The sequence below is a fragment of the Crinia signifera genome, chromosome 2 (genome assembly GCF_055691185.1).
Source record: "Crinia signifera chromosome 2, ASM5569118v1, whole genome shotgun sequence".
NCBI lineage: Eukaryota > Metazoa > Chordata > Amphibia > Anura > Myobatrachidae > Crinia > Crinia signifera.
Window position 1 is genome coordinate 364,629,298 of NC_139218.1, and position 27,213 is coordinate 364,656,510.

At 42.0% G+C, this 27,213-nt stretch overlaps 1 long non-coding RNA gene across 3 annotated transcripts; it reads left to right on the forward strand.

Annotated features, from left to right (window-relative positions):
- The first annotated feature begins 10,325 nt into the window (after positions 1-10,325).
- LOC146058013 (uncharacterized) lies at positions 10,326-22,589 on the forward strand. 3 transcript variants are annotated; one of them, XR_014469812.1, is made up of 4 exons: positions 10,326-15,023; positions 15,414-15,531; positions 15,615-15,698; positions 16,003-16,111. It is a non-coding gene; the product is annotated as an uncharacterized LOC146058013 (long non-coding RNA). The 3 variants fall into 3 exon arrangements; XR_014469813.1 differs by lacking the exon at positions 16,003-16,111 and adding an exon at positions 22,339-22,589 and having other exon boundaries at positions 10,326-15,531; XR_014469811.1 differs by having other exon boundaries at positions 10,328-15,531.
- The last annotated feature ends 4,624 nt before the right edge of the window (positions 22,590-27,213 follow it).

Genomic DNA, 27,213 nt, shown 5'->3' on the forward strand with positions numbered 1-27,213 from the left:
CAGCATGCTCCGCCACAGTGTTGCTATTAGAGAATGCAAAAACTATCGCAAAGCATACTGGGATGTGCGGCCTCAAAACACCTGGAGGGCCAACGTCGGACATGCCTGACTAAAGTGTTAATGCACAACTGGTTGTGCATTCGGTTAGCTTGAAATGCTAAACTTCAAGCAATTCTTGTTTGGGATGGGGGGGTTGGGACGAGGGAGGTTGGTATGGGGGCGGTTTGGACGGGGGGTTGGTATGGGGGGATTGGGACGGGGGCGGTTGGGATGGGGGTGGTACGGGTGGAGGAGGGTTTCTTTATTGTTTTATTGTTTTATTGTTGTGTCTATACAAAGGCAAAATGAAAGGCAAATAAAAATTGCACCTACAATCCAAAGGTGCTAAACCAAATAAAAAAATTATAATTTTAAACACCCTTGTCATCACTTTTTTTTTAGTTAAAATGACCATTTCATATGGTATTTGCAGTGATTTCCTGGGATCAGTGTGAATGGGGCTGTCCCGGGTCGATCCCGGGTCTGAATGCAGTGTGAAAGGGTACATTCCCGGGTAGTGTCCCGGGAAGCATCCGGGTACACATTCCCGGGTCTGACCCGGGACTGCAAGTGGAAAAGGGGTATAAGTTATGTAGGACATGTATGCTGAAGTGTAACTGATGTGGGACAAGTATGTTGTGTTGTAAGTGATGTGGGACATGTATGTTGTGGTGTAAGTGATATGGCATATGTATGCAGAAATGGCATTGATATGGGACATGTATGCTGAGGTGTAAGTGATGTGGTACATGTATGCTGAGGTGTAACTGATGTAGGACATGTATGCTGAGGTGTAACTGATGTAGGACATGTATGCTGAGGTGTAAGTGATGCGGGACATGTCTGCTGAGGTGAAACTAATGTGGGACATGTATGCTGAGGTGCGTGTATGTTATGTGGGACATGTATGCTTAGGTTTAAGTAATGTGGGACATGTATGCTGAGGTGTAAGTAATGTGAAACATGTATGCTGAGGTGTAATTGATGTAGAACATGTATGCTGCAGTGTAAGTGATGTGGGACATGTATGCTGAGGTGTAACTGATGTGGGACATGTATGCTGAGGTGTATGTTATGTGTGACATGTATGATGAGGTTTAAGTGATGTGGGACATGTATGCTGAGGTGTAACTGAAATGGGACATGTTAGCTGAGGTGTAACTGATGTGGGACATGTATGCAAAGGTGAAAGTGATGTGGGACATGTATGGTGAGGTGTAAGTGATGTGGGACATGTATGCTAAGATGTATGTAATGTGGGATATGTATGCGGAGGTGTAACTGATGTGGGACTCTATGCCAAGGTGTAGGTTATGTGGGACGTATGCAGAGGTGTATGGGAAATGGAACATATATGTTGAGGTCTATGTACAATGGGGCATGTATGCTGAGGTGTAAGTGATGTGGGACATGTATGCAGAGGTGTATATGATGTGGGACATGTATGCAGAGGTGTATGTGAAGTAGAACATGTATGTTGAGGTGTATGTAATGTGGACATGTATGCTGAGGTGTAAGTTGTGTGGGACATGTATGCTGAGGTGAAAGTAATGTGGAACATTTATGCTGAGGTGTAAGTGATGTGGGACATGTATGCTGAGGTGTATGTGATGTGGAACATGTATGCTGAGGTCTAAGTGATGTGGGACATGCATGCTGAAGTGTAAGTGATGTGGGACATGCATGCTGAAGTGTAAGTGATATGGGACATGTATGTTGAGGTGTAACTGATGTGGGATATGTATGCAATGGTGTAATTAATGTGGGACATGTATGCAGAGGTGTAAGTGATGTGGGGCATGTACGCTGAGGTGTACGTTATGTGGGACATGTATGCAATGGTGTAATTAATGTGGGACATGTATGTTGAGATATAACTGATGTGGGACTTTATGCTGAGGTGTAATTGATGTGGGACATGTTTGCTGAGGTGAAACTAATGTGGGACATGTATGCTGAGGTGCGTGTATGCTATGTAGGACATGTATGCTTAGGTTTAAGTAATGTGGGACATGTATGCTGAGGTGTAAGTAATGTGAAACATGTATGCTGAGGTGTAATTGATGTAGAACATGTATGCTGCAGTGTAAGTGATGTGGGAATGTATGATGAGGTTTAAGTGATGTGGGACATGTATGCTGAGGTGTAACTGATGTGGGACATGTATGCAAAGGTCAAAGTGATGTGGGACATGTATGCTGAGGTGTAACTGATGTGGGACATGTATGCTGAGGTGTATGTTATGTGTGACATGTATGATGAGGTTTAAGTGATGTGGGACATGTATGCTGAGGTGTAACTGAAATGGGACATGTTAGCTGAGGTGTAACTGATGTGGGACATGTATGCAAAGGTGAAAGTGATGTGGGACATGTATGGTGAGGTGTAAGTGATGTGGGACATGTATGCTAAGATGTATGTAATGTGGGATATGTATGCGGAGGTGTAACTGATGTGGGACTCTATGCCAAGGTGTAGGTTATGTGGGACGTATGCAGAGGTGTATGGGAAATGGAACATATATGTTGAGGTCTATGTACAATGGGGCATGTATGCTGAGGTGTAAGTGATGTGGGACATGTATGCAGAGGTGTATATGATGTGGGACATGTATGCAGAGGTGTATGTGAAGTAGAACATGTATGTTGAGGTGTATGTAATGTGGACATGTATGCTGAGGTGTAAGTTGTGTGGGACATGTATGCTGAGGTGAAAGTAATGTGGAACATTTATGCTGAGGTGTAAGTGATGTGGGACATGTATGCTGAGGTGTATGTGATGTGGAACATGTATGCTGAGGTCTAAGTGATGTGGGACATGCATGCTGAAGTGTAAGTGATGTGGGACATGCATGCTGAAGTGTAAGTGATATGGGACATGTATGTTGAGGTGTAACTGATGTGGGATATGTATGCAATGGTGTAATTAATGTGGGACATGTATGCAGAGGTGTAAGTGATGTGGGGCATGTACGCTGAGGTGTACGTTATGTGGGACATGTATGCAATGGTGTAATTAATGTGGGACATGTATGTTGAGATATAACTGATGTGGGACTTTATGCTGAGGTGTAATTGATGTGGGACATGTTTGCTGAGGTGAAACTAATGTGGGACATGTATGCTGAGGTGCGTGTATGCTATGTAGGACATGTATGCTTAGGTTTAAGTAATGTGGGACATGTATGCTGAGGTGTAAGTAATGTGAAACATGTATGCTGAGGTGTAATTGATGTAGAACATGTATGCTGCAGTGTAAGTGATGTGGGACATGTATGATGAGGTTTAAGTGATGTGGGACATGTATGCTGAGGTGTAACTGATGTGGGACATGTATGCAAAGGTCAAAGTGATGTGGGACATGTATGGTGAGGTGTAAGTGATGTGGGACATGTATGCTGAGATGTATGTAATGTGGGATATGTATGCGGAGGTGTAACTGATGTGGGACTCTATGCCAAGGTGTAGGTTATGTGGGACGTGTGCAGAGGTGTATGGGAAATGGAACATATATGTTGAGGTCTATGTACTGTGGGGCATGTATGCTGAGGTGTAAGTGGTGTGGGACATGTATGCAGAGGTGTATGTGATGTGGGACATGTATGCAGAGGTGTATGTGAAGTAGAACATGTATGTTGAGGTGTATGTAATGTGAACATGTATGCTTAGGTGTGCTTGATGTGGGACATGTATGCTGAGGTGTAAGTTATGTGGGACATGTATGCTGAGGTGTAAGTTATGTGGGACATGTATGCTGAGGTGAAAGTAATGTGGAACATCTATGCTGAGGTGTATGTGATGTGGAACATGTATGCTGAGGTGTATGTGATGTGAAACATGTATGCTGAGGTGTAAGTGATGTGGAACATCTATGCTGAGGTGTATGTGATGTGGGACATGTATGCTGAGGTGTATATCATGTGGAACATGTATGCTGAGGTGTATGTGCTGTGGAACATGTATGCTGAGGTGTAAGTGATGTGGAACATCTATGCTGAGGTGTAAGTGATGTGGAACATTTATGCTGAGGTGTATGTGATGTGGGGCATGTATGATGAGGTGTAAGTGATGTGGAACATCTATGCTGAGGTGTAAGTGTTGTGGAACATGTATGCTGAGGTGTAAGTGATGTGGAACATCTATGCTGAGGTGTAAGTGATGTGGAACATTTATGCTGAGGTGTATGTGATGTGGGGCATGTATGATGAGGTGTAAGTGATGTGGAACATCTATGCTGAGGTGTAAGTGTTGTGGGGCATGTATGATGAGGTGTAAGTGATGTGGGACATCTATGCTGAGGTGTATGTGATGTGGGACATGTATGCTGAGGTCTAAGTGATGTGGGACATGTATGCTGAGGTGTAATTAATGTGGGACATGTATGTTGAGGTGTAACTTATGTGGGACTTTATGCTGAGGTGTAAGTGATGTGGGACATGTATGCTAAGGTGTAAGTGATGTGGGACATGTATGTGGAGGTGTATGTGAAGTGGAACATATATGTTGAGGTGTATGTAATGTGGACATGTATGCTGAGGTGTACGTGATGTGGGACATGTATGCCAAAGTGTAATTTATGTGGTTCATGTATGCAAAGGTGTAAGTGATGTGGGACATGTATGTGGAGGTGTATTGATGTGGGACTTTATGCTGAAGTGTAAGTTATGTAGGACATGTATGCTGAGGTGTAAATGATGTGAGACATGTATGCAGAGGTGTATTTGAAGTGGAACATGTATGTTGAGGTGTATGTAATGTGGACATGTATGCTGAGGTGTAGGTGATGTGGGACATGTAAGCTGAGGTGAAAGTAATGTGGGACATTTATGCTGAGGTGTAATTGATGTGGGACATGTATGCTGAGGTGTATGTGATGTGGAACATGTATGCTGAGGTTTAAGTGATGTTGGACATGCATGCTGAAGTGTAAGTGATGTGGGACATGCATGCTGAAGTGTAAGTGATATGGGACATGTATGTTGAGGTGTAACTGATGTGGGATATGTATGCCATGGTGTAATTAATGTGGGACATGTATGCAGAGGTGTAAGTGATGTGGGGCATGTACGCTGAGGTGTACATTATGTGGGACATGTATGCAATGGTGTAATTAATGTGGGACATGTATGTTGAGGTTGTTTGCTGAGGTGTAAGTAATGTGGGATATGTTTACTGATGTATAGATGATGTAGCACATGTATGCAGGGCCGGCGCCACCACTAGGCAGCTCTAGGCATTTGCCTAGGGCGCCAGCACCTGGAGGGTGGCAGTTCGCCCCTCACCCCCAGCGAACTGTATAAAAAAATTGCTGCCCGGCGTCCCTGCAGTGCTGGGGCGGTCAGGGGTGTCCGTGCCGTAGGGGTACCTGCGGCGCCGTCATGTGTATAAAGCTGGCTGCGGCCGGCGGGGTCCCTGAAGTGAATAGCAAATAACTAGCGCTATGCGCGCGGCGACGCGGGAAGCGCTAGTTATTTGCTATTCACTACAGGGACCCCGCCGGCCGCAGCCAGCTTTATACACATGACGGCGCCGCAGGTACCCCTACGGCACGGACACCCCTGACCGCCCCAGCACTGCAGGGACGCCGGGGCAGCAATTTTTTTACACAGGTACCACCCCCCCTCCCTCCCTCCTTCCCCCCTGGCACCGGGGCGCCCCCACCCCGACTCGCCTGGGGCACTCCGGTGCCTTGCACCGGCCCTGCATGTATGATGAGGTATAAGTGATGTGGGACATGTATGCTGAGGTGTAATTTATATGGTACATGTATGCTCGTGCGGCTAAGTCAGTCAGACGGCCGTTTCGCTGGGGGTGGAGCTTCTTCAGTGCCTGTGAAGAAGCTCCACCCCCAGCGAAAAGGCCGTCTGACTTAGCCGCACGAGCGGCTTACCCCCACACCCCGCCGCATCCAGCGCCTGCTTGCGGATCCGGACTTCAGGAGAGAATAGACTGATTACAGCGTACGGGTAAGCGGCGATAACCGCCACTTATATTTGTGCACTGCTGATCGCCACACTGTCACCCGTTTTAAACAGCAGCTCTGCGCACTTTCTTTCTCTGCTCCCCACTTCAAGTGGGCTAACTCACTATTCACGCAGACAGGTGGCAGGTGTCGCTCATCTGCTTTCAATGCTCTAGCATACAAGCACATAGCAGAAAGCAGCACACCTGCCCCCGAGAGTAAGGCGCCTCCAGATACTTTCCTGTATATATCTACCATTAGGGGCACTCTCATCTCCAACAGCACTGACCAGAGCACAACAGGGTAATTGATCTACCTAAAAGGGACAGCAGATGCCCTAATTTTGCTCTTTCTGACACTCTTTTCATACAGAAAAAAACATAATTGAACGCTCACTGACTTTCAGGGAACCAGGATGGTTGCGAAGGTCAGCAGCAGCTTCATTTGATCTTTACAACTGTGAGTGTCACCTATCTATCTACAGCATCTATATCCTGCATCTCTGTGTGAGCGGTTATCGTCGCAATAAAATACCCAGCATCAGTACTTATCTCCTTATTTCTTAAAGCTACGGCTACACAATTATACAGCCAAAATCGCCATAAGAATAACTCCCATTGTCCGGACTGCACCAGAGCAGGACAATTCCTCTCTGGTCTTGATACTTAGTGTATATATATATATATTTCGCAACTTCCTTCACTACCTTGATGGGAACAATAACCATATTATATGGATAAGCTGACATACAGCCATTAAGATTGCTCATAGTATTGTCTGCCCCATCTGGTAAATTCAGGAGCCCAATAAATCCATAGGACAGCACAGGAGTATACTATAAAATAACCTGTACTGGACTTTACCTATGATATCTACGTTTGGTGTTGTATGTCTGTATGTCCAAAAAACTCTATTTTAAAAAGTAATTATTAAAGGCTAAATTTAAAAAAAAATTTTTTGGAAAAAATCATATTGAGTAGTAGTAGTACGTTTATTTATAAGGTGCCGCAAAGTGTCCGCAGCGCCGTACATAGCAAACAAAAAACAAATGACAAGGTAACGTACAGGGTGTGTTGAAAAATACAGTATAAATAGGGGTATAGCTGGTAAAAATTAAAATCAGCATCAGTTCAGAAGTAGGTGTCAAAATTGTCGAGGAGACTGAAGATGAAGTAGAGGAAGGGAAGAACAGGACAGGAGGACAGGTGAGGTAAAGAGGTAGGGTGAGTACGTGAGGCAGGAGGACCCTACTCATAAGAGTTAACATACTAAAAATAGGTGGGTGGACGAACGAAAAACAACAGGATAAGTAGGAACGGAGGGGAACGGAGGCAGGATAGGAGGATCAAAAGAGGTTAGGAGGAGGGATAGGCTAGTCGAAAAAAGTGGGTTTTGAGGGAGCGCTTGAAGGAGGTAAGGGAATCAGAAAGCCTGATGGGTGGCGGGAGGTTGTTCCAGTGCAGGGGGGCAGCGCGAGAGAAGTCTTGGACACGGGAGTGGGAGGAGGTGATTAGGTGAGAGGTCAGTTGGCGGTCAGCAATGGAGCGAAGAGGACGGGGTTATATTGACTAGTTAAGTGCCCCCAAACAAAAGAGAGTACTTTTTATTTTCTACTTTGGTATGTATGCTGAGGTGTAAGTGTTGTGGGACATGTATGCTGAGGTCTAAGTGATGTGGGACATACATGCTGAAGTGTAAGTGATATGGGACATGTATGCTGAGGTGTAAGTAATGTGGGACATGTATGCAGTGGTGTAATTAATGTGGGACATGTATGTTGAGGTATAACTGATGTGGGACTTTATGCTGAGGTGTAAGTGATGTGGGACATGTATGTGGAGGTGTATTGATGTGGGACTTTATGCTGAAGTGTAAGTTAAGTAGGACATGTATGCTGAGGTGTAAGTGATGTGGAACATGTATGCAGAGGTGTATGTGAAGTGGAACATGTATGTTGAGGTGTATGTAATGTGGACATGTATGCTGAGGTATAAGTGATGTGGGACATGTATGCTGAGGTGTAATTTATATGGTACATGTATGCTCCTGCGGCTAAGTCAGTCAGACGGCCGTTTCGCTGGGGGTGGAGCTTCTTCAGTGCCTGTGAAGAAGCTCCACCCCCAGCGAAAAGGCCGTCTGACTTAGCCGCACGAGCGGCTTACCCCCACACCCCGCCGCATCCAGCGCCTGCTTGCGGATCCGGACTTCAGGAGAGAATAGACTGATTACAGCGTACGGGTAAGCGGCGATAACCGCCACTTATATTTGTGCACTGCTGATCGCCACACTGTCACCCGTTTTAAACAGCAGCTCTGCGCACTTTCTTTCTCTGCTCCCCACTTCAAGTGGGCTAACTCACTATTCAAGCAGACAGGTGGCAGGTGTCGCTCATCTGCTTTCAATGCTCTAGCATACAAGCACATAGCAGAAAGCAGCACACCTGCCCCCGAGAGTAAGGCGCCTCCAGATACTTTCCTGTATATATCTACCATTAGGGGCACTCTCATCTCCAACAGCACTGACCAGAGCACAACAGGGTAATTGATCTACCTAAAAGGGACAGCAGATGCCCTAATTTTGCTCATTCTGACACTCTTTTCATACAGAAAAAAACATAATTGAACGCTCACTGACTTTCAGGGAACCAGGATGGTTGCGAAGGTCAGCAGCAGCTTCATTTGATCTTTACAACTGTGAGTGTCACCTATCTATCTACAGCATCTATATCCTGCATCTCTGTGTGAGCGGTTATCGTCGCAATAAAATACCCAGCATCAGTACTTATCTCCTTATTTCTTAAAGCTACGGCTACACAATTATACAGCCAAAATCGCCATAAGAATAACTCCCATTGTCCGGACTGCACCAGAGCAGGACAATTCCTCTCTGGTCTTGATACTTAGTGTATATATATATATATTTCGCAACTTCCTTCACTACCTTGATGGGAACAATAACCATATTATATGGATAAGCTGACATACAGCCATTAAGATTGCTCATAGTATTGTCTGCCCCATCTGGTAAATTCAGGAGCCCAATAAATCCATAGGACAGCACAGGAGTATACTATAAAATAACCTGTACTGGACTTTACCTATGATATCTACGTTTGGTGTTGTATGTCTGTATGTCCAAAAAACTCTATTTTAAAAAGTAATTATTAAAGGCTAAATTAAAAAAAAAATTTTTTTGAAAAAATCATATTGAGTAGTAGTAGTACGTTTATTTATAAGGTGCCGCAAAGTGTCCGCAGCGCCGTACATAGCAAACAAAAAACAAATGACAAGGTAACGTACAGGGTGTGTTGAAAAATACAGTATAAATAGGGGTATAGCTGGTAAAAATTAAAATCAGCATCAGTTCAGAAGTAGGTGTCAAAATTGTCGAGGAGACTGAAGATGAAGTAGAGGAAGGGAAGAACAGGACAGGAGGACAGGTGAGGTAAAGAGGTAGGGTGAGTACGTGAGGCAGGAGGACCCTACTCATAAGAGTTAACATACTAAAAATAGGTGGGTGGACGAACGAAAAACAACAGGATAAGTAGGAACGGAGGGGAACGGAGGCAGGATAGGAGGATCAAAAGAGGTTAGGAGGAGGGATAGGCTAGTCGAAAAAAGTGGGTTTTGAGGGAGCGCTTGAAGGAGGTAAGGGAATCAGAAAGCCTGATGGGTGGCGGGAGGTTGTTCCAGTGCAGGGGGGCAGCGCGAGAGAAGTCTTGGACACGGGAGTGGGAGGAGGTGATTAGGTGAGAGGTCAGTTGGCGGTCAGCAATGGAGCGAAGAGGACGGGGTTATATTGACTAGTTAAGTGCCCCCAAACAAAAGAGAGTACTTTTTATTTTCTACTTTGGTATGTATGCTGAGGTGTAAGTGTTGTGGGACATGTATGCTGAGGTCTAAGTGATGTGGGACATACATGCTGAAGTGTAAGTGATATGGGACATGTATGCTGAGGTGTAAGTAATGTGGGACATGTATGCAGTGGTGTAATTAATGTGGGACATGTATGTTGAGGTATAACTGATGTGGGACTTTATGCTGAGGTGTAAGTGATGTGGGACATGTATGTGGAGGTGTATTGATGTGGGACTTTATGCTGAAGTGTAAGTTAAGTAGGACATGTATGCTGAGGTGTAAGTGATGTGGAACATGTATGCAGAGGTGTATGTGAAGTGGAACATGTATGTTGAGGTGTATGTAATGTGGACATGTATGCTGAGGTATAAGTGATGTGGGACATGTATGCTGAGGTGTAATTTATATGGTACATGTATGCTCGTGCGGCTAAGTCAGTCAGACGGCCGTTTCGCTGGGGGTGGAGCTTCTTCAGTGCCTGTGAAGAAGCTCCACCCCCAGCGAAAAGGCCGTCTGACTTAGCCGCACGAGCGGCTTACCCCCACACCCCGCCGCATCCAGCGCCTGCTTGCGGATCCGGACTTCAGGAGAGAATAGACTGATTACAGCGTACGGGTAAGCGGCGATAACCGCCACTTATATTTGTGCACTGCTGATCGCCACACTGTCACCCGTTTTAAACAGCAGCTCTGCGCACTTTCTTTCTCTGCTCCCCACTTCAAGTGGGCTAACTCACTATTCACGCAGACAGGTGGCAGGTGTCGCTCATCTGCTTTCAATGCTCTAGCATACAAGCACATAGCAGAAAGCAGCACACCTGCCCCCGAGAGTAAGGCGCCTCCAGATACTTTCCTGTATATATCTACCATTAGGGGCACTCTCATCTCCAACAGCACTGACCAGAGCACAACAGGGTAATTGATCTACCTAAAAGGGACAGCAGATGCCCTAATTTTGCTCATTCTGACACTCTTTTCATACAGAAAAAAACATAATTGAACGCTCACTGACTTTCAGGGAACCAGGATGGTTGCGAAGGTCAGCAGCAGCTTCATTTGATCTTTACAACTGTGAGTGTCACCTATCTATCTACAGCATCTATATCCTGCATCTCTGTGTGAGCGGTTATCGTCGCAATAAAATACCCAGCATCAGTACTTATCTCCTTATTTCTTAAAGCTACGGCTACACAATTATACAGCCAAAATCGCCATAAGAATAACTCCCATTGTCCGGACTGCACCAGAGCAGGACAATTCCTCTCTGGTCTTGATACTTAGTGTATATATATATATATTTCGCAATTTCCTTCACTACCTTGATGGGAACAATAACCATATTATATGGATAAGCTTACATACAGCTATTAAGATTGCTCATAGTATTGTCTGCCCCATCTGGTAAATTCAGGAGCCCAATAAATCCATAGGACAGCACAGGAGTATACTATAAAATAACCTGTACTGGACTTTACCTATGATATCTACGTTTGGTGTTGTATGTCTGTATGTCCAAAAAACTCTATTTTAAAAAGTAATTATTAAAGGCTAAATTAAAAAAAAAATTTTTTTTAAAAATTATATTGAGTAGTAGTAGTACGTTTATTTATAAGGTGCCGCAAAGTGTCCGCAGCGCCGTACATAGCAAACAAAAAACAAATGACAAGGTAACGTACAGGGTGTGTTGAAAAATACAGTATAAATAGGGGTATAGCTGGTAAAAATTAAAATCAGCATCAGTTCAGAAGTAGGTGTCAAAATTGTCGAGGAGACTGAAGATGAAGTAGAGGAAGGGAAGAACAGGACAGGAGGACAGGTGAGGTAAAGAGGTAGGGTGAGTACGTGAGGCAGGAGGACCCTACTCATAAGAGTTAACATACTAAAAATAGGTGGGTGGACGAACGAAAAACAACAGGATAAGTAGGAATGGAGGGGAACGGAGGCAGGATAGGAGGATCAAAAGAGGTTAGGAGGAGGGATAGGCTAGTCGAAAAAAGTGGGTTTTGAGGGAGCGCTTGAAGGAGGTAAGGGAATCAGAAAGCCTGATGGGTGGCGGGAGGTTGTTCCAGTGCAGGGGGGCAGCGCGAGAGAAGTCTTGGACACGGGAGTGGGAGGAGGTGATTAGGTGAGAGGTCAGTTGGCGGTCAGCAATGGAGCGAAGAGGACGGGGTTATATTGACTAGTTAAGTGCCCCCAAACAAAAGAGAGTACTTTTTATTTTCTACTTTGGTATGTATGCTGAGGTGTAAGTGATGTGGGACATACATGCTGAAGTGTAAGTGATATGGGACATGTATGCTGAGGTGTAAGTAATGTGGGACATGTATGCAGTGGTGTAATTAATGTGGGACATGTATGTTGAGGTATAACTGATGTGGGACTTTATGCTGAGGTGTAAGTGATGTGGGACATGTATGTGGAGGTGTATTGATGTGGGACTTTATGCTGAAGTGTAAGTTAAGTAGGACATGTATGCTGAGGTGTAAGTGATGTGGAACATGTATGCAGAGGTGTATGTGAAGTGGAACATGTATGTTGAGGTGTATGTAATGTGGACATGTATGCTGAGGTGTAAGTGATGTGGGACATGTATGCTAAAGTGTAATTTATGTGGTACATGTATGCAAAGGTGTAAGTGATGTGGGACATGTATGTGGAGGTGTATTGATGTGGGACTTTATGCTGAAGTGTAAGTTAAGTAGGACATGTATGCTGAGGTGTATGTGATGTGGGACATGTATGCAGAGGTGTATGTGAAGTGGAACATGTATGTTGAGGTCAGTGGCGTAGCTTCAGGGGTCGCAGCGGTCGCAGATTCGACCGGGCCCCTGAGCCAGGGGGGCCCAACCCCCGCCACTGGCCTGGAAGAGGGATGCGAACAGGACGCACCCGTTCCCAGTGCTGCTTTGCGGGCCCGCGTGCGTCGCGCTGACGTCACGCGGCAAGGGGTCCCCTTCCTATTGGCTGCCTGCGGCTGGGGACGGGACACGGTGGCCGTATCTGAGCTGTGATTGGCTGCAGCGGAGCCTAAAGGGCCATTCCCTAGAGATGAAAAAGATGGAAGGTGTTTTTCGGAAAGTTTTTATGAGAGAGTCACTAAAACAGGTCTTCAATTACCTGTGACCTGGCTTTGTTATTCTCCAAAACTTAATGCTGCTTATTGTGAGCCTTGCTGGTTGTTTGCAGATCGCAGTAAACAGGGATATGAACCAGCATGGGCAAAAGGTATACAAAAGTGGCAAAGGTTGTCAGCCAAAATTCATATCCATGAAAATAGTCAGTCCCACATAGAGGCGTGCATAGTATATGATCACTGGAGGCGTAATAAAACCATAGATGAGGAAAATGAGAAAAACATAAGAAGAGAAAGCATGTTTTGGAGACAAGTTTTACATAGGATTGTTAATGTAACTTTAACAATGGCTATGGCCAACCTTGCTTTTCGTGGCCACAGAGAAAAAATAGGAGAGGTAAACAATGGCAATTTTCTGACTATTATTGAATTACTGGCTGAATATGATCCTATACTAAAGGACATTTTGCAGAGACCACAAGGAAGCATTAAATATCTGAGTCCACAAATTCAGAACGAACTTATAAGTCTTCTTGCAAGCAAAATAGAAAAAGATATTGTTTCTGAAATCCAGAAGTCGCAGTTTTTTTCAATAATAATGGACACAACCCAAGACATAGGAAAAATTGATCAGCTAAGTCAAGTGTTTAGATATGTAATTGTTCAAAGAGACGAGAACTCAAGGGCCACTGATATCAAAATAGAGGAAGCCTTTTTAGGTTTTCAGTCTATTGAGGACCAATCAGCTGCTGGCCTTGAAAAAACAATAGTGGAAACCATAGAGAAGAAAGGCCTGGACCTATCAAAATGCCGTGGTCAGGGCTATGATGGAGCAGCCACAATGAGTGGTGTTTACACAGGAGTTCAAGCTCGCATTATTAACAAAGAATAAAATGCTCTTTATATACATTGTGCTGCCCATAACCTTAATTTAGTTTTGCAGGATGCAGTTTCAAATATAACTGAAATTTCCAATTTTTTTGACGTGGTTCAGTCTTTATACAAATTCTTTGGTGAAAGTGTGAAGAGATGGGCATTTTTGGCATCCTTTACTTCAGAATCCTCACTAACTTTAAAACAACTTTGCCCAACAAGATGGGCGTCTCGATATGACTCAGTACTAGCACTACGGTTCAGGTTTCGGGATATTTTACAGGCTTTGTCTAAAATAATTATTCTTTCCACAAAGCCAAAAGAAAGAGATGAGGCCGGTGCGTTGAAAAAAAAACTGGAATCATTCCAGTTTGTTTGCATAGTTGTTCTGCAGGCCAAAATTTTAGAAAATGTTAACTCCGTTTCTAAAATGCTGCAGTCAAAAGACATGGATCTCTCTAATGCCACCAAATTGATTTACAATGCCACTGAAGTCCTTAGCAACTTCCGAGATGATTATGAGGCGGTAAAAAGAACAGCAGTAACTGTTGTAGAAAACTGGGGCATCCAAGCAAAATTTGAAGCTAAAAGAGTGAAGAAAGTCAAGCAACACTTTGATGAGCTGTGTGAGGATGAAAGGCTACAGGACCCAGAAGAAAGATTTAAAACAACAGTCTTTTATAGATGTTTGGATATAGCTATAAATCAGCTGCAATATCGCTTCAGTGGTATGAATACAGTTGTACAAAGATTCCATATTCTTCAGCCAGCAACATTGTCAGCAGAAGCTGATGATACAGTATTCAAAGAAGCAACTAAATTGCGAGAATTCTACCAGGATGACTTGTCTAATGATTTTCCTGCTCAGTTGTTAAGTTTCCGATCTGCGCTCCTAGGAGATATCCAAAAATCTTCATCTATACGAGATCTAGCAATTCTCCTTCTGGTTGAGAACTCTGGATTGTCTTCTACTGTACCAGACGTCTGCATAGCACTTCTACTCTTTCTTACACTGCCAGTGACAGTATCGTCTGCAGAACGATCATTTTCAAAATTGAAATTAATAAAAAATTACCTTAGGAGCACAATGTCTCAACAGAGGCTGAGTGATTTAGCCCTATTGAGTGTTGAAAATGGCAGGGCCAGGAAGATTGATATTCCGAGCATGATTGACAAGTTTTCTGAAGCTAAATCCCGGAGATGTCCATTTTAATAGGATTTGTGAGTATACAGTTTACCAGTTCAATATCGGTTTGGACATCAAGTCTCACAGTTAAAAGGTTTATACTAACTTGTGGGCATGTTCCAGTTCTATATATTCTGTTACGTTGTTCCAGTTTATTAATCTATTGCATGCATCATAATAATACATTTGTATAGCATCCGCCTTGCTAAAGACCACATAATCTACATTTAGATTTTGATTTCTTCAGAGATGACTACAGTAAAAACATTAGCCATAGCAGTATAACAACTCTATAAAGTATAGATACCTGGATGAATGCTTCTGTGTGGAATAAAAGTGATGGCGGATGCTTACAAAAGTTGTTTTCCAGTTTCTATTACATATAATATAAGTTCAGAAATGTATTGTCCCTTTTCTTTTTACAGGGTGGCCATTCAGTGTTACTTTTGCAGTTCCCTAGTTTTGTTGACTGTTCTTTGATTCATTATCAATGTTCGACTAATAGTTATGGCAACAACATTGTTCACATCTTTAAAGTTACCAGTAAGTGAAACTTATTTTATGTGAATTATTATATGAAGTATAATTTTTGACCTACATGCTAATAGATGTCCTTCATTTTGTAGGTTAGTGGTTTACAGTTAACTGTCACATTTAAGAATCCGGAAAATCACAGACCACGTTGTCTCTTTGGAATTCACAGATTTAAGGTAGGGTTTGGTGTTTCATTATGTCATACCCATAAACAAGTAAGGAATGGGGTTACACTAGGTCTTAATCCGGTCAACTATTCTACCATACACGTAGATATAAATGTGCAGATGTGCTAATTATGTGGGATCATGTAAACTCCACCATTATATAACACAGCTTTATTTATTTGATGTGAGATTATGCATTCTGTTTTGCTTGTTTATAAGTAACACTACAGGTTATATGTTATATATATTAAAAGTAGCACTTTACAATACTACTATTACCACTCCTAACAACAAACATTCTTACTGCTCCTAGGTCTGCCACCATCTGAGCTTCCAGTAACCTGGGCCTCTCCAGTTTTATCATCTTTGTTCTTTTAATATTTTATTTCAATAAACTGCTATCCTATGTTTAAATGTTAGTTTTATTATTAACATAATATACTTGATGTATTAAAATATAAACAGACCAAGATTTTAATTTTGTTGTATGTAGGGGGGCCCCAAGCTGACCTTTCGCACCAGGGCCCATGAACCCTTAGCTACGCCCCTGGTTGAGGTGTATGTAATGTGGACATGTATGCTGAGGTGTACGTGATGTGGGACATGTATGCTGAGGTTAAAGTAATGTGGGACATTTATGCTGAGGTGTAATTGATGTGGGACATGTATGCTGAGGTGTATGTGATGTGGAACATGTATGTTGAGGTTTAAGTGATGTGGGGCATGTATGCTGAGGTTTAAGTGATGTAGGACATGTATGCTGAGGTCTAAGCAGGGGTTAAAGTGAGGGGGAACGGGGTGGAACTGAGTTTCACCACCTCTAATGGTGAGGTGGAACATTTTACACTCCACATTGGCCCTGAACAGTAATTCTCACAGAAAAGCATTCAAGTTTGCAAAAGGATGCCAAAAACCCTACTACTGGCCCTAATGGGGGTAGGGGAGAGGAGTTAATTAGGTGGCATAGATAAATGAGTTCCTCCACCTCTGCTTGACCACTTTAAGCTCTGGGTTTAAGTGATGTAGGACATGTATGCTGAGGTGTAAGTGATGTGGGACATGTATGCTGAGGTGTAAGTGATGTGGGAATTATGCTGAGGTGCAAGTTATGTGGGACATGTATGAAGAGGTATAAGTGAATTGGAACATGTATGCTGTATTGTAGCTGATGTGGGACTTTATGCTGAAGTATGCTGATTTTATTGTGCCCCTACACATATGCAACTTGTTCAAGGGGAGAAAATCTCCCTTGAACCAGGCCGCAGGACTGCATTCGACACACTGTATGCAGTCCTTTTGCATATGATATATCGTATGTGATCCCAACCAAGACTGTCGGAAGGTCAGAGCCGGCTCTAGCCTAAATGAAGCCCTAGGCAAGATTTTGGCTGGTGTCCCCTAGCACCGCCACTAGTTCCGCCTATGACCCTGCTCCCCTTTCCCAGCACTATCAACCCTCATCATAGCAGTCATCATTTTGGTGCTCCTACCCACAATATTTTAAATAGAAACAGTGCACACATTCGGTGCTCAGCCCAAACAGGGGTGTGTTCTTGCTGGGAAGGGGCATGGCCAGACAATAGTACCCCCAATTCAAATTATGCCACACAGTAGTGCAACTTTATTCACATTATATCATGCGATGGTGTCCCTTATTCAAGTTACATCACACAGTAGTACCACTTTACCTTATATACATTACTCCTCACATTATTTAAATTATACCCTTAGAAAAAAATCCTGAGAAAATATTGTATTTTAAGCACCTCCATGGCCACACTGCAACCCAGCGCAAAGCAGTGTGTGCTGGGCAGAGGAGAAGAGCTGCTGCTGTCACTTAAGGGGAGGGGGCCCGGGGCCCCCACTGGGCCCTTCCATCAGACTTTGGCCTGGGTCATTTGTACCCCCTACCCCTTTCTCTCGGCACCCCTGATAATACCACACAGTAATGCCCCTTACACATGACACACATTATTAATGTCCTTATAACCATAATGCTCCTTACACATTATGCCAACCTTTATTAAGGCCCTTCATACACATAATGACACACATAATGCCCCTTACACATATGTTGCACATTATTAATGCCCTTCATACACATGACACACATAATGCCCATTACACATATGTTGCACATTATTAATGCCCTTATACACATGACACACATAATGCCTGTTACACATGTCGCACATTATTAATGCATTTATACAAGACACACATAATGCCCCTTACACATATGCAGAACACTATTGCACAACCAACCCACCCTCTGACAGCACTCGCACAGCCGCTAACACTGTGACCTCTGCCTCTGCTTGGATACAGATGTTTCCTCATACATCTTGCCTCAATAGGCCATGCAGCTCCTGGCCAGTTCTGCTAACTTTGGGAGCCTTTTTTGCTGAAAATTCGTCTTATTTGCACTGTTATGTGACCAGGACACATAAAGAGCTTCCAGTGATTAAAATGATATGCGGCATGCCTATATTCTCTGTCCGACTGTGACTGTACCTGCATATGGAATGCTATGTTACAGTGATTTCCATGAATACACTATTTCATATGCAGATACAGTAAAAAATAGGGTTTGTTCACTGCGCTGGAGTGAAAGGAAAAAAGCAGCTCAATGCGTTTTTAAGTACGTATAAAAAGGGGGGGTGATGAGCGGTAATTAAAGAGGAAAAGGTTATAAGAAAAGGAAAGAAAAATAAGTAAGAAAAACACCTGAAAATAAAACAGGTTAGTTTTAAATGCTTACAGTTTTTCTTCTGAGCCGGTTTAAAAGTCCGTGGAGTGCTACCTTTCCCTACCTCTAGTGCCAGGACCGAGTGTTGCGGGTTGGGAGATCAGCGTGCTGCGGCCGGTTGAGACGCTGCACGTCCTCTCTCTTCTCCCGTCGGCACAAACGGTGCGTCTGAGACGGCGGGTGCCGTTTGGGCTCCGATGGTATGGAGCTTGCTTCCAGGGGTGGGGAGCACACTTGGGGGATCACGGAGCAGCCTCTTCTACGCGTTTCATGCTTTCAAGCACTTTTTCAAGAATGGCATTGCTGGGTTACATTTCATTTTTTATTTGCAAAACTTTTAAAAACTTTATTGATCAAAACGGATGTGGACATAAAAAATGGTGGGAACCTCATGTTGTTCTTTGAGTTTGATGGATTAAAAATGGACAAATGTCCTAAAAAAAGATACAAGGTGTTTTTTTGAAAAAAATAGTAAAGGAGAAAGAAAAAGAAAAAGAGAAAAAGTATTGTTTGTTGTACTGGTTAATGTCTAAAAATTGAATAAGAAGTGGGTATTTTACAAAAATGCAATTAACTCAAAATCAATGTTCATACCTTTGGGTAATAGGGTATTTAACTCATAAATCCATTTTGTTTCTGTTTGTTTGAGTATTTTAATGAAGTCTCCTCCTCTCCAGTGCTGGTTGACTTTTTTTATTGCTATGAATTGTAAACCAGAAGGATCTTTGTTATGAGTCTGTAGAAAATGGTTTGACACACTGTGAGTTATGAGACCTCTCTTGATGTTATAGATGTGCTCGGAGAGTCTGATTTTTAGTTGTCTTTTAGTTTGTCCGATATATTGTAAGCCACATGGGCAGCAGAGAAGATAGATGACTCCCTCAGTTTCACATGAAATATGGTTTTTTATATTGTATTCTTTTTTTGTGATATTTGATGAGAAGCTGGTGATGGGTTTTGTTGAGGTCACATTTATGTTTTTGCATGCTTTGCTGTTAAGACAGTGGTGAAATACTTTGGTTTGTTTTTTGTTTTTTTGTGTATTTGGTTTGATGAAACTTGATACTAGTTCCTGACGTAGGTTTCTGGCCTTCTTATATATGATTCTTGGTCTGTCTGTTAATAATGGTCTTAAATCGTCGTCCAGTTGTAATAAATGCCAGTTCTTTTTCAATATATTTTCAAATACTTGATGTTCGCTGTTGAACTGTCCTAGTGGAATGTTCTTAATCCAGTTCCTGTGGTGGTTGCTCTGAACTGGAAGGATGTTATTGCCATCGACCGGTTTTGTGTATGTTTGTGTAGTGATGTTTCCTTCTTTAATTGAAACTTCCAGATCTAAAAATATGATTTTGTCCTTGCTTGTAATGGTGGTGAATTGGAGGTTCAGTTGGTTTGAGTTAAGGTATATGCAAAAGTCTTTGAGTTCTTCTTCACTGCCTCCCCACACAAAAATGATGTCGTCAATAAATCTCTTCCATAATATAATGTTTTTTCGGTGTGTGGTATTCAACCATATTCAGTCCTCTTCCCATTTAGAAACAAATACATTTGCATACGATGGGGCGAAGGGGGTCCCCATCGCAGTTCCGCAGGTCTGTATGTAGAAGGTTCCATCGTTCCATCATAATTACTTCTGGAACGATGGAACCTTCTACATACAGACCTGCGGAACTGCGATGGGGAAGAGGACTGGATATGGCCGAATACCACACACCGAAAAAACATTATATTACCTTATATACCTTAACTCAAACCAACTGAACCTCCAATTCACCACCATTACAAGCAAGGACAAAATCATATTTTTAGATCTGGAAATTTCAATTAAAGAAGGAAACATTACTACACAAACATACACAAAACTGGTCGATGGCAATAACATCCTTCCAGTTCAGAGCAACCACCACAGGAACTGGATTAAGAACATTCCACTAGGACAGTACAGAAGACTTCGCAGAAACTGTACAGACCAGAACACCTTTTTGGAACAAACAGAAGCACTCACACAGAATTTCATGCAAAAAGGATATAAAGAGAACACACTACGCGATCAACTAGAGACTGTAAATAACCTTAACCGCCAAGACACAATAAAATATCAAGCAAAGAAACCAAAGACTGACAAACATCACTTTCATAACTCAATTCAACAGCGAACATCAAGTATTTGAAAATATATTGAAAAAGAACTGGCATTTATTACAACTGGACGACGATTTAAGACCATTATTAACAGACAGACCAAGAATCATATATAAGAAGGCCAGAAACCTACGTCAGGAACTAGTATCAAGTTTCATCAAACCAAATACACAAAAAAACAAAAAACAAACCAAAGGATTTCACCACTGTCTTAACTGCAAAGCATGCAAAAACATAAATGTAACCTCAACAAAACCCATCACCAGCTTCTCATCAAATATCACAAAAAAAGAATACAATATAAAAAACCATATTTCATGTGAAACTGAGGGAGTCATCTATCTTCTCTGCTGCCCATGTGGCTTACAATATATCGGACAAACTAAAAGACAACTGAAAATCAGACTCTCCGAGCACATCTATAACATCAATAGAGGTCTCATAACTCACAGTGTGTCAAACCATTTTCTACAGACTCATAACAAAGATCCTTCTGGTTTACAATTCATAGCAATAAAAAAAGTCAACCAGCACTGGAGAGGAGGAGTCTTCATTAAAATACTCAAACAAACAGAAACAAAATGGATTTATGAGTTAAATACCCTATTACCCAAAGGTATGAACATTGATTTTGAGTTAAATGCATTTTTGTAAAATACCCACTTCTTATTCAATTTTTAGACATTAACCAGTACAACAAACAACACTTTTTCTCTTTTTCTTTTTCTTTCTCCTTTACTATTTTTTTTCCAAAAAACACCTTGTATCTTTTTTTAGGACATTTGTCTATTTTTTTATTTTTTTATTTTTTTTCAAATATATTTATTAGAATTTTCCAAACATTACATATTTAAACATTCAAGTATACATGTATTCAAGAATTTCAATAGTCAAGTATAATGTGCATAGAGATTACGTAAAAAAATACAATTCGGATTTACAAGGCTCAGATCTCTAACCACGTTGGAAGATGGAATCCAGCATAGCGTATTATCCCAGTCCAGTGTCACGTCATATCCTCCCCTTGAAGTTACCAGGGTGAATCTGACATTAGTATTGCAGAGCAGGTTTACGCGGGGATAAGGCTGAACACGTTATCTGTATGCTGGGGTTATATTAATATTACACATTGGCACATTTTCAATAACATACATAACAATACAAAAATAAGAAGTAAGATGTAAGTGAATTAGGGGGGGGGGAGACAAGGGAAGAGTAGGTGAGGAGTGGGGGGGGGGGGGGTCCGTCCATGAGTCACACATACTTTTTCCTCTGGTGCCTGTATCAGTATAAGCATAAGTGTCCGTAATCGGCATGAGAATCTGAAGGTCAATAGGTCCTGTCTCAACTGTATGCGTATATATGTGTCTAAATGTTATATCGAAAGGCATTGGGGTTTAGGTAACTGTATCCTCTTCATCCTGCACCAGAGGGCCCCAATGCGCCACAAAGCTAGTGTATCTGGCCGAGTGCACCTGTACATCAAATTTATTGTAATTCATGGTACGTTGTAGTGAGTTAACCAGCTCCGTGAGAGATGGGGCATTTCTGAATAACCAGCTTCTCAGTATTTGTTTTTTTGCCAATGTTACTAATATAGTAAGAAAGGGGATGTGTTTAGAAGCCTGAGAGTCCAGATTCCACTCATCGAAGTTGGCAAACAAAAGTGGGAAGGGGTGAATCGGGACTCTCAGACCTACAGTTTCATATATATAGTTCAGTATTTTATTCCAGTATTTCTTTATATACCCGCAGGTCCACAGATTATGCAAGAGAGTAGCAGAGGAAGCTCCGCATTTCAGGCATCTCCCCGTCTCCTCCGCGTCAAAGTGTCTTCTCTGAGCCTGTGATATATATGTTCGATAAATTGTTTTTAGGTGTGTTTCTTGTAATAGTGCTGATTTGACAATGCGCATCGTTCTGTCATAGTATTTGAATAAAGTGTCGTCATCTGTCAAAGTTGGTATATCTCTAAGCCACTGTTCCTGGGTTTCCTTTTTTAATTTAAGCGTTGTGGTTAATAAATATTCCTTATACAGTAGTTTCGTTGTAAATGTCTGATTTCCAAATTTACCTATGATAGAGTATAGTCGGGAACTTTGGGGGAAGGCAATTGCCCTCGAGGGTAGGGAGGAGATGTAGTGTAACGGCTGCATCACTGGGAAGAGGTTACTAGGAGTCAATCCAAATTTGGATTGTAATTGAGTAAAGGACATCACTTGCCCTCCTGGGTCGAAGACCTGAGCTGTTAACCTTAAGCCTTTCCCAAGGATGGGTCTGAAGCCTGGGTTTTCCATGCCTGGTTTGAATAGTGGATTTCCCCATATAGGTAGCCAATCCGTATGTGTTGGGGAGCATGGAAAAGTTTTGCAAGTATATCCCCATGCCTCGTAAGTGTCTTTGAAAAGAAGATGCGATAGAATATGTTTTGGGATCTTATTCTTAGGGGTGTGTAGTAAGGCGCCCGGGGAATAGTGATGGAATAGGGCACAGTCTAGATTATATATTGTGAAGTTACTAGACTCCAGCAACCAATCCATGGCATATCTAGTCAATAGAGCTCGGCTGTAAAGATTCAAGTTAGGGAATCCCATGCCTCCCTCAGTCTTGGGCATCTGGAGTTTGGGTATGGAGATCCTGGGCTTTCTACCCCTTTCTATCACTGTTGGGACCATGTGACCAACCCCGATCATGTGACATGATCGCTATACTGTTTTTTTTAATCAGTTATTTTGTTATTATTATGCATAATATTAGTTTTCTGCACACTCCTCCTGTGCATACCTACCACATTGCTTATTTTGAATGTATTTGATGTATGTTTTTAACAATATTTAACATAATGATTATCCAAGTTCCCACACCTGCAACAAAGGGAACAATCAATTCAGGGTATAAATATAAGGTCTTTGGACAAGACCTCATACCCCAGCTCCTGATGAAGACGCGAGCTAGCGTCAAAACGCGTTGAGCAGCTTCCAGCACCACTCCACTGCACTTTATTGCCTTGTTTGCACCAACCAAGACTGCACTAAAACCCTGCACTTTACTTCCGGACCAGTTCATCTTCCTCCAGGATGTTTATTCTCCAGCAGCCATTTGCATGATCAAGCCTGGTATTTATATACCATAAGGACTGCCTATTTCACCTCCATCTGATTCCTGGACTTACTGGGCATTATATCCGGATTGGGACTTACTCCATGCAGCCAAATCACCAAGGAGACAGTGCATATCTCCCCGTCTCCCTCTGGTAACTATTAATGTGCTGGTGCACATACTGTGGAGCATTATTCTCATCAGAGAGCCTCTGTCTTATTGTTTTTATCACACTATTTTATTATATATGTTTTTATGAGAGCTCTCATTCAATTTATTTTCTTGTATAATAAATGTTATATACATATGTACATGTGGTAGTGTACATTTCTTTCAGTTAAACCTAGCGCTGTACACCTTTCTTTTTTTCCTTGTCTACTATAATTGGGAGACCTACACACTCCCTGTACAGCAGCTTTGGTTGTGCCTGTGGTTCTCCTCCCCTTTTTTTCTACTTGGTATAGTGTAAATTGAACCCGGCGCACAACCATGAGTGTTTTTTCTGAACGGATGCACAGGAGGAAAATGTATTTTTCACAGTGGGGACAAGATCAACCCACTGAACCAAAATCTGATATATTTGACATGACCAAAGATTTATATCTTTTGGAAGATTTGCTTAAGGATGAATCTAGAAACTGGTTAGATAGCGTGAATCTGCAACACTATATTGACAGAAACATGATTCCTAGAGGTTTGAGACTCACCAAACCATCAATATTTAATGAAAATATAGATTTCCAAAAAGATTGGGACAAACTTTTAGATGATTGCTCCGCTGGGTTACTGAAACTGGTTATAAAATACAGAACCATGCGGACCAATCAACTAGAAAAAGAAATAGAAATAGTAAAAACCCGACTCGATACCTTTTCTGGGAAAAAAGAGTTCAAAGAAAAAGATATTGCCATCAACGAGCGCATAGAGAAGTTTGAGAGAGAGCTTTTGGATAATAAACAAAAGAAATTTAGGAGAGATCTAGAGGACTATCAAAATGATAGAGTAAGATCATATAAAAATAGGAACAAGAAACCTAACCCTAGATCTTATTCCAGACCCCAACCGAAATATCAAAATGATAAATATGACAGGGAATCTGAATCCAGATACGAATCCTTCCAACAGAAATGCAATCCTCCAAATAATAGAAGAGAAAAACGTCTCAATAGTAACACAGACTCCCCATATAGTTCCCGATTCCACTCCTCCAAAGAACAGGGTGCTAGACCAAAGGAGAGACAAAATTGGAATAGAGGCCACAATAGATCATCTCAACGGGATTTTCGGGAGGCCCGACCCCGCCCCAATCACTGGGAGACCAATTACCCCACGTTACAACAGGGGACACCAAAAAGACAGAGAGAAAGAAGCCTAGAGGAAACAGAGGAGGGGTACAGTCAAAAAAAGACCACCAGAAAAGACTAGCCAAACTTAATAAAATATCAGATTGTGACAAATCAAAATATAAAAATGTCTTCAATATCTCTTCTAAACACCTCAGTGAGAACGAATTATCCTTGCTGGCGAAGGGTTTGAAATATGTTCCATCAAGTAACCCCAATATCTTTGAACTATATGTGGAGTTAAACAGATATATTCGAACCCTTTGCCGCAAAAGATACTTTGCTAATAAAGATACCACCAAAAATGTAGATGCATCATTTCCAATTGTACTGGATGTATCTGATGACCCCGCACTAGTGACCTTACAGGAACTACTACGGGAGAATCAGTCTAGTTCAGATGATGAATTGCCAATTAAAATTTATGACACCAAATCCAATGTATTTAAACGGAAATCAGAATTCTTTCCCATTACATCTAAAAGTGCCAATATAGAAACTTTCTATAAGGTAACATTGGAGGATTTTAAGAACCTCTGCAGACTCGAATCAAAGAAAGAGAATACCCAAAATTCTAATCTGACCAGAGAAGAAAAAAGAGCTTTAAAATCTCTCACTAAAGATACATCAATCATTATAAAGGAGGCAGACAAAGGAGGGGGTCTGGTTGTCCAAGATAGGAAAGACTATGTTCAGGAGGCACTTACCCAACTTAATAATCAGGACTTTTATAAAACACTAAAAACAGATCCCACTAATATTTTTCAAATAGAACTCAAAAATGTACTAGATGAGGCCCTAACTCAAAATATTATCACTAAGGAAACATGGCAATTTTTGTTCACTACCCACCCCATCACACCCACTTATTATCACCTTCCCAAAATTCACAAATCACTCACCTCACCCCCTGGTCGCCCTATAATTTCAGGTATTGGGTCCCTTACCACTAATCTGTCACATTATGTGGATTTCTTTTTACAACCTCTTGTTCCTGTGCTCAGGTCGCATCTCAAGGACACAACCCATTTCCTTCAAAAAATTCAAACTATCACCTGGAAGGAGTCCTATGCCTTTATGACCTTGGACGTCAAGGCTCTATACACCAACATACCACACGATCTTGGCATTTTACATCTGGCCAACAAATTAGAGAGAGACAGCGACCTGACACAGGAACAACAATCTTTCATCATCTCATCTATCTCTTTTATTCTCACTCACAATTATTTTTTGTTCTCCAATACACATTATCTACAGGTGATGGGGACGGCCATGGGCACCAGGTTTGCGCCGAGCTACGCCAACCTATACATGGGCGAGTTCGAGGACACCCATGTGTGGGGCGGCGGGTTCGGTGCGAACCTGGTGTTCTATGGCCGCTATATAGATGATCTTTTTATAATTTGGGATGGGGACTATCAAGCAGCACAACACTTTGTCACTTCACTCAACTGTAATCAATTTAATTTATCTTTCACCTCACATTTTAATCCCACCCACATTGAGTTTTTGGATATATCCCTGAACATAGTCAATTCTATCATCACCACTTCAAATTACACTAAGACTGTAGATACGCATTCGTATCTGCACTATAAAAGTTCACATCACAAACCTTGGAAGGTCAATATCCCCAAGGGCCAGTTAATGCGGATCCGTCGCAATTGCTCATCTCTAGACTTGTTCAATGAACAAGCTACCGATATTATCACTTCGTTCAAAGAAAGAGGATACCCAGACCCCCTCCTACAAGAAGCCCTTAATGAGGTTCGTAAAATGAGAAGAGAGGACCTTTTGGTCCCTAGAACCAAAAAACAACAAGATAAATCCTACGAAATGGCATTCATTTGTAAATACAATACAGCACACTTCCAAATCAGACAAATAATTAACAAAAACTATGGCATACTGAAACATGATAGGATCCTGAAAGACCTTTTGCCTAATAAACCCACCATCATATATAAAAAAAACAAGTCTTTAAAAACTATATTGGCCCCCAGCCATCTAAAGATATCTGGTGAGGAACAAAAAACAGAGAATCCAAATATTGACTCATGGCTGATCTCCAGACCTGTGGGGTTCTATAAATGTGGCAAGAATCGCTGTACCACATGTGATTTTGCCGCCAATAGAACTCTACAGATACCAACTGAAGATGAACCCATCTTAATAAGGAACTTTA